The sequence below is a fragment of the Aquarana catesbeiana genome, linkage group LG09 (genome assembly GCF_042186555.1).
Source record: "Aquarana catesbeiana isolate 2022-GZ linkage group LG09, ASM4218655v1, whole genome shotgun sequence".
Classification (NCBI taxonomy): domain Eukaryota; kingdom Metazoa; phylum Chordata; class Amphibia; order Anura; family Ranidae; genus Aquarana; species Aquarana catesbeiana.
This window is the reverse complement of record NC_133332.1, coordinates 35,088,291-35,096,867: the sequence shown is the minus strand read 5'-3', so window position 1 is coordinate 35,096,867 and position 8,577 is coordinate 35,088,291. Positions and strand designations below refer to the sequence as shown.

Genomic DNA, 8,577 nt, shown 5'->3' with positions numbered 1-8,577 from the left:
CTGCAGAATATCAACCTCTGAGACTTTTTCTGCTGTATGCTGGTGAAGGCGCTCCTCACCTCACGTTTTGGGTAGTGACCCATCCAGTTCCAACTCACTGACTGTCCATTTGACACATTTATTCCCAGTTTGATTTTATATGTGCTACCTTTATTGGTGTATATTACACTTTGGGTATAGGCCTTTTTAACTTATCAGTTTAAGGTATCTTGTCTTAATAGCGCTACACATTTTTTGTTTATTATCTATTGGTTAAGCCCACCTGTGGCTTGTTCTTTTTAAAATGATTAATATATTTGCATGCTGTATTACATTATTTTAAATACATTTATATTCAATAATTGTATATGGTAACAAATTATGCAAACCCTGAGTGCCATGACTCAAATGTACACTTTATCCATCTCTCCTGAACAGGTTTATGGGACATTGGGTGGGAGGATAACCCGGCAGCCTTTTGCCATCGGAGGATCTGGCAGTTCCTATATATATATGGTTATGTGGACTCTGTTTTCAAGCCTGGAATGACTAAAGAAGAGTCTGAGAGGTTCGCTGTCCATGGTAAGGGGCTCTGGTGGGCCTTTACAATGGGAATACATTGAGGATTTGGATGGAATGTGTGCCTTGCTGTAGTAATTAGCTTTTGAGGGTCTGTTAGGATATTATTTGTCCGTGTCATAAAATGTCTGCCGTCCTGTTCTATAGCAGATACTGGACTTGATTTATGAAAGTCAGAGAGACTGGTTGCTTAGCAAAGTGAATGTTCACTGAGCTTAGTAAATAAGATGGTGCTGTTTTCATGTCAACAAACCACTCATGTTCTAGCAAAAATCCTGTGTTTTTTATTTCCCTTCACACATGTTTGATTATTTAAAGTGAAGTAAACACAGGCTCACCATACTTAACCTCCCTGGCGGTATGATTATTTCAGATTTTAGGTGCTGAAAGCGGTACCATTATTTTGCACAGAAATTTGGCGTTTTATATTGTAGGCCTGTAATTCTTAGGAATAACTCACTTAAATCTGTCCAAACAAGAGTCTAGTAGACATCCCGGGTATGATAAAGTTTGAAAAACGAAATAAAAAATTATAATATAATAAATAACTATAAATAATTATAACAAATAATAATATAATAATAATAAAAATTATATAATAATGTAATCAAATCAAAAACACTGAAATTTGCTCAGTTGCAGAATTGTAGCTTTTGTTACTTTTAGTGTTTGATGACGGATTTCCCCACAAATCACTATCGCTCAATTCTGCAAGTGATTATAATTTATTATCGCTTTTTTCTAGCTGGTCTAAAGCCACTTTTGATGTAAAGAGACAGTTTTGGTTGCTATGGACAATCTCCAGTTTCCTGGCAGAAAGAACAGTTTTATATATATAAAACTGCATGCAGGACACTGGACAGACCACTAGGGACAAAGGGGATGTGTAGTTATTTGATACAGTACTGTAAACTGTAAGATTACAGTATGCTGTATCTGTACTGTGTGTTTCACTATTTGAATTTACCGCCGAACTCCGTCCCCGTGCGTCACAACGCTCGCAGGGAACGGAGCTCAGCACTGTGAATCAAGAGAGACACAGCGGCTCGCCGATCACAGCGGGGAGACATCGCAGGATCCAGGGGACAAGGTAAGTAAACTCTTCCTGGATCCTGCGATGCAAGCCTGAGTCTGGCTCGGGGATACCGCTTTTGGTATGAAAAATCCACCCCGAGCCAGACTCGGGAATACCGCCAGGGAGGTTAAGGCCTCATGCACACAGGGAGCATGCCGTCAACATGGGGGGTGAGTGCTTTGGGGCAGGTTGGGCTCTGTGCCCCCCACTCCAAAGCACCTTGTCCTCATGTTGATAGGGATAAGGGACTAATCCCCACAACTATGGCCGTTGGTTGTGGGCGTCTGCGGGCGGGCGGCTTATCGGAATCTGGAAGTCCACTTTAAGAAGGGGGCCCCCAGATCCCGGCCCCCACCATATGTGAATAAGTAAGGTGTACATTGTACCCCTACCCATTCACCCAAAAAGGTATCAAAAATGAATAAAAACAGTACACAGGTTTTTAAGTCCTTTATTAACCATTTACCAACCGGCCCATAGCCAAATGACGGCTACAGCGCGGTTGTTTAACTCTGGGAGGGCATCCAGGGACGTCCTCCCAGAATTCGGCTCTCGAGCGCCCCCTAGGGCGTGCACTCGAGAGCATCCATGACCGCCAGGTCCAAAGGAACGGCGCATCACGGATCCCGGTAAATGGCCTCTGATCGCGGCCGTTTACCATGTGATTGCACCGTCAAATGACGGCGTGATCACATGTAAACAAACCGGCATCATCTGATGACGCCGGTTCCTCTCCTCCCCTCCTGTGTACCGATCGGTACACTATGAGCGGAGAGGGGGATTGATGGATGGCTGCAGCATTGTGGGCTGCATCTGTAGTGCCCACAGCGCTGCACAGAGACATCCAGCCATCCATCCATGCTCAGCCATCCCTCACTGCTCTTCAATGCCCCACAATACTCTACCATACCCTGCAATGCCCCGAAATACCCCGCAATACTCTACCATACCCTGCAATGCCCCAAAATACCCCGCAATACTCTGCCATACCCTGCAATGCCCCGAAATACCCCACAATACTCTGCCATACCCTGCAATGCCCCGAAATACCCCGCAATACTCTGCCATACCCTGCAATGCCCCGAAATACCCCGCAATACTCTGCCATACCCTGAAATACCCCGCAATATTCTGCCATACCCTGCAATACCCCGAAATACCCCGCAATACTCTGCCATACACTGCAATGCCCCGAAATACCCCGCAATACTCTGCCACACCCTGCAATACCCCACAATACTCTGCCATACCCTGCAATGCCCTGAAATACCCCGCAATACTCTGCCATACCCTGCAATACCCCGCAATACTCTGCCATACCCTGCAATACCCCGCAATACTCTGCCATACCCCACAATACTCTGCCATACCCTGCAATACCCTGCAATACCCCACAATACTCTGCAATACCCCAAAATACCCTGCAATACTCTGCCATACCCTGCAATACCCCGAAATTTCCCACAATACCCTGCAATACCCAGCCATACTCTGCAATACTCAGTGATACACAGCCATACTCTGCAATACTCTTCCATACCCAGCCATGCTCTGCAATACCCCGCAAAAATCTGCAATAGTCTGCCATAACCCGCAATACTCTGCCATACCCAGCCATACTCTGCAATACCCCGCAATACCCAGCCATACTCTGCAATACTCGTTGATACCCAGCCATACTCTGCCATACCCAGTCATACTCGGTGATACTCTGCAATACCCAGCCATGCTCAGCCATACTCGGCCATGCTCAGCCATACCCAGCCATGCTCAGCCATACCCAGCCTCTGTATGTGGCCAGGCTGTGGAAGTCTCACACATGTGGTATCGCCGTACTCAGAGGAGTAGGAGAATCTATTTTGGGGTGTCATTTTTGGTATGTACATGCTATGTGTTAGAAATATTGTATAAATGGACAACTTTGTGTTAAAAAAAAAAAGCATTTTAACCACTTTCCGCCTTCCGTCATACGACGTCCTTGACTTTGTGTGGGGATATCTGAATGATGGTTGCAGCTACAGGCATCATTCAGATATCAGCTTTTTCAGCCGGCGATTCCCTACACCATAAGAATGATCATAGCGGCTGTTCCACTGCTTGATCATTCTTACAGGAGGCGAAAGGGGACGCCCCCCCTCCCGCCGCCCTCCGGTGCTTCTACCGACTCACCGCTACGATCGAAGACAGGATCTTTTTTTTTTATTATTTCAGGCACAGCCTAGAGGTGAGATGTGGGGTCTTATTGACCCCATATCTCACTGTAAAGAGGACCTGTCATGCCATATTCCTATTACAAGGGATGTTTACATTCCTTGTAATAGGAATAAAAGTGATCAAAAAAAAATTTGGGGGGGAAAAACGTGTCAAACTAAAATAAATAAAGTAAAATGAACAATAAAAAAAAAAAATATTTAAAGCGCCCCTGTCCATGTGCTCGCATGTAGAAGCGAATGCATACGTAAGTCCCGCCCACATATGAAAACGGTGTTCAAACCACACATGTGAGGTATCGCTGCGATCGGTAGAGCGAGAGCAATAATTTTGGCTCTAGACCTCCTCTGTAACTCAAAATTGGTAACCAGTAAAAAATTGCTGTGCAAATATCGTGCGAGATAAAAAGTTGCAATGACCACTATTATATTCTCTAGGGTCTTTGATAAAAAAAATATATAATGTTTTGGGGTTCTATGTAATTTTCTAGCAAATAAATGATGATTTTTACATGTAGGAGAGAAATGTCAGCATTGGCCTGGGTGCTCCAGAACGCCTGAAGGTGCTCCCTGCATGTTGGGCCTCTGTATGTGACCACGCTGTGTAAAAGTCTCACACATGTGGTATTGCCGTACTCAGGAGTAATAGCAGAATGTGTTTTGGGGTGTAATTTGTGGTATGCATATGCTGTGTGTGAGAAATAACCTGCTAATATGACAATTTTGTGAAAAAAAAACAAAACAAAAAAACTTGATTTTGCTAAGAATTGTGGGAAAAAATGACAACTTCAAAAAACTCACCATGCATCTTTCTAAATACCTTGGAATGTCTTCTTTCCAAAAAGGGGTCATTTGGGGGGTATTTGTACTTTTCTGGCATGTTAGGGTCTCAAGAAACTTCAGGTGTGATCAATTTTCAGATATTGGCACCATAGCTTGTGGACGCTATAACTTTCACAAAGACCAAATAATATACACTAATTTGGGTTATTTTTACCAAAGATATGTAACGGTATAAATTTTGGCTAAAATATATGAAGAAAAATTACTAATTTTCAAAATTTTATAACAGAAACAAAGAAAATGTATTTTTTTTACAGATTTTTCGGTCTTTTTTCTTTTATAGCGCAAAAAATAAAGAACCCAGCGGTGATTAAATACAACCAAAAGAAAGCTCTATTTGTGTGAAAAAAAGGACAAAAATTTCATATAGATACAGTGTTGCATGACTGAGTAATTGTCATTCAAAATGTGAGAGCACCAAAAGCTGAAAATTGGTCTGGTTATTAAGGGGGTTTAAGTGCCCAGTGGTTAAAGCAGCTCCGATGTATCTTCTCCCCTCTCTGGCTCTTCTCCCTCCTCTGCTGATGTCTTCTCCCCTCTCCGGCTCTTCTCTCTCCTCCGCTGATGTCTTCTCCCCTCTCTCTGGCTCTTCTCCCTCCTCCGCTGTCTTATTCCTCTGTCTTCTCCCTCTGCCGGGGCTCCTCTCTCCGCTGTCATCTCCCTCTGTTCTTCCTCCGATGTTGTCTCAACGCTGTCTCCCGCTGTAATGCCGGGTCCACCGTGTGCCATTACTTACATAGCCATGGGGTGGGGCCATCCGGTAATGCCATCTGGAAGCCCCACCCAGGTGGCCATGCCCCATGGCTATATAAGAAATGGCACATGGCGGACCCAGCATTACAGCGGGAGATAGCGTTGAGATAACATCAGAGGAAGAACAGAGGGAGAAGACAGCAGAGAGAGGAGACCCGGCAGAGGGAGAAGACAGCGGAGAGGGGAGAAGACAGAGGAAAGGGGAGAACTGGTGGCTGGAGGAGACAGCAGAGAGAAGAAAACCGGCGGCGGAAGAAGACATCACAGAGGAAGAAGAATGGGAGGATGATGACATCGCCGGAGGGAGAACAAATCGGAAGGAGAAGAGACGCCAAAGCTGCTTTAATAAATTTATCAAAAACCTGTGTGCTATTTTTATTTTTGGCACTTTTTTTGGTTGAATGGGTAGAGGTACACTGTACCCCATATTCACTTACATAGGGTGGGGGGCTGGTATCCGAGGGCCCCCTTGTTAAAGCATCCACCCCCCCATGTTGAGGGAATGTGGCCTGGTATGGTCCGGGGGAGGGGCGCTCGCTCATCCCTCCCTTTACTGGCCTAGCGGGCTGCATGCTCGGATAAGGGTCTGATATGGATTTTCGGGGGAACTCCACACATTTTTTTTGTGTGGGGGTTACCCATAAAATTCATACCAGACCAAAGGGTCTGGTATGCCCTTGGGCTTTTGGCGGTGGTTTCCCTTCAAGATCCTCAGCGCACAATTCAAATCAATGGGCTCTGATAGGGAACCATGGATTTTGAATAGAGGCAGTGATACGCTGCTAGAAGCTAGCATGGCCAAATGTGCATTAACGTCAATGCAAAAAGCTACTAAAAGCATATTTTTAGAGCCGCTTTTTCCTGGCGTTGGTAATGGCTTTGCAAGCCCTGTGTGCATGAGGCCTAAGTAGCGCTCATCCCGAAAATGCCGCTGATTTGTCCCAGATCCTTTTCCCAATTTAGGGTGATAGCAGCCAGTCACTCTTCTGGCTCAGTGAACAGTCTAGGGGTTTGAGATTTATTGCTGAATAACTTGGATAGGGCATAGGAAGCTGTGGGATACTCCAATAGGTTTAGAACACTTTTCACTGGGATAGTGCTTTTCCGTGTAGTTCCTCAAGCAAAGGCCCAAAAACAGAAAAGACCTAGAGGCCTTCAGTAACATCCCAAGCCAGGCAAATGCTAGTATGGTTATTCTTTTACATTGCTCATACTGACAGCATTAATTGCAGATTCAGATTAAGCTCTGGAGAAGGATTTAATAAGTGGGCTCTCTGGATGATGTAGGGGGCACCCTGGGGGCACTCTGGATAATGTAAGGGGACACTCTGTGGGTACTAAGGGGGCACTCTGGAGGCACTAAGGGGACACTCTGGATGCTGTAAGGGAGCACTCTGAAGGAACCAAGGAGGTATTCTGGAGAAGGATGTAAGGGGTCATTCTGGAGGTACCTCCAGAGTGCCCCCTTATATCCTCCAGAGTGCCCTTTACATCCTCCAAAATGCACCTAGTAATAATAATCTCAGTGGCAGTACTACCAGGGTCACAAAGGTCAAATTTGTGACTGGGCCTTGGCGTTCCGCCACCATGTGGGGGCCCAAAGATGGCAGGAAGGGAGCCTGCTGGAGAACATGAGAAAGGGCCCCAGGACAGGGTCAGGGGGCCCTTCATGGTTTCTTGTTCTAGAGCCCTAAAGGTTGTAGTTAACCCTCTGTGTTGTCCTATATGAAAAGACTGCACCTACCATACTCATAGCCAAGCACAGTGTGTATGCTTATTGAGCTATCAGCAGCCTGAGACTGGATGGATCTGTAATGTCAGTGGTTGTCCTTAGAGAAATCCTGTTCAGCTGTTTGAAGCAAAGAAAATACCCTGTACTTTTGAATATGTATTAGCACATGGCAATGCCAGTGCTTGGTGATTGGCTCAGCAATGTCACATGGGAGCAGGGAGAGCCCTCAGCTCAGTCTGAGCTTCGACTGCAGTAACTTAGTGCCTTTGGTTGCCAGACTTTTTTTCTTACTCTCCCTCCAGTCCTGGATGCAGTTTCTATATTAATATTTATATATTTCTATGCTGTTTTTCTTTCCTCCCAGCTCTGTCGCTGGCCATGAGCCGAGACGGTTCCAGCGGAGGGATCATTCATCTAGTGACTGTAACAAAGAACGGAACAAAGCAGATTGTCATAACTGGAGATGACATTCCTAAATTCTATGACCTGTAGTGCTGGGATCACTGAATATAAATATCTGTGTAAATGTTTTAATAAATGCATCTCATTAACATCTACAAGATATTTTTGTCATTCTTAATGCATTAAGATAAAAAAAAACCTTCTGACTTTACAATCACTTTAAACTTGAGGAGTAACTTTGCAGGGCTCAAGATGATTGCATGTTAAAGGGCATCTGATTTTTCTTGCATACTTACATTGGTCCAGCTTGGCACAATGTAAATATGGATATCACATACCCGAGTGATCCCTGTGTATGCTGAAAATGACTGTACTAGTCGATGCTACTATAGTGATGGCAACAGTCTTCCAGATCCAATGCCAAGCAGCTGCCCTACATAGTAACCACAGGGGTTAACCAGTCAGCACTGCCACTATTCAGAGAAAGCCCTGTATTTTATAATGAATACCAGGCATTCTCTGATTGGACAATGTGGAGATTGTGACATCAATACCCCACCTCTCCACCTCACCCAATCAGAGAATACCTCATTAACTGGTTGCCACCTGGCCTGTGACAGAATGACACTGGGGCCGCCTCTTGTCCCTCCGGGTGGACGTCATATGATGTCCTCCCAGATCGCGCCTGGCGTGCATCCGCGGGGCTGAGCTGCTGTACGATCTGTCACCGGCCGTGTCCACCAGACACAGCCCATGACTAATCACTGTACCGGCCCGCTGCCGGTACCATGTAACCACTGTAACCAATCACAGCAGATCATATGACAGTTGTAAACAACGGATGGTTTCCTTTCAAGCCATCCATTGTGTACAATTGTGTTGCTATCTGTGATTGGTCACAGTGATCACATGGTACAGACTGGGCCAATCACAGCTAATCACAACAAAACAAACTGAATGAATTGACACCTTTGGACAGCAGCATTGTCAGTCTAGAGGGAGAG

General features: G+C 45.2%; 1 long non-coding RNA gene across 1 annotated transcript; it reads left to right on the top strand.

Moving 5' to 3' along the window:
- Positions 1 to 272: 272 nt before the first annotated feature.
- Positions 273 to 7,731, top strand: LOC141107499 (uncharacterized). The gene is made up of 2 exons (XR_012235920.1): positions 273 to 561; positions 7,536 to 7,731. It is a non-coding gene; the product is annotated as an uncharacterized lncRNA (long non-coding RNA).
- The last annotated feature ends 846 nt before the right edge of the window (positions 7,732 to 8,577 follow it).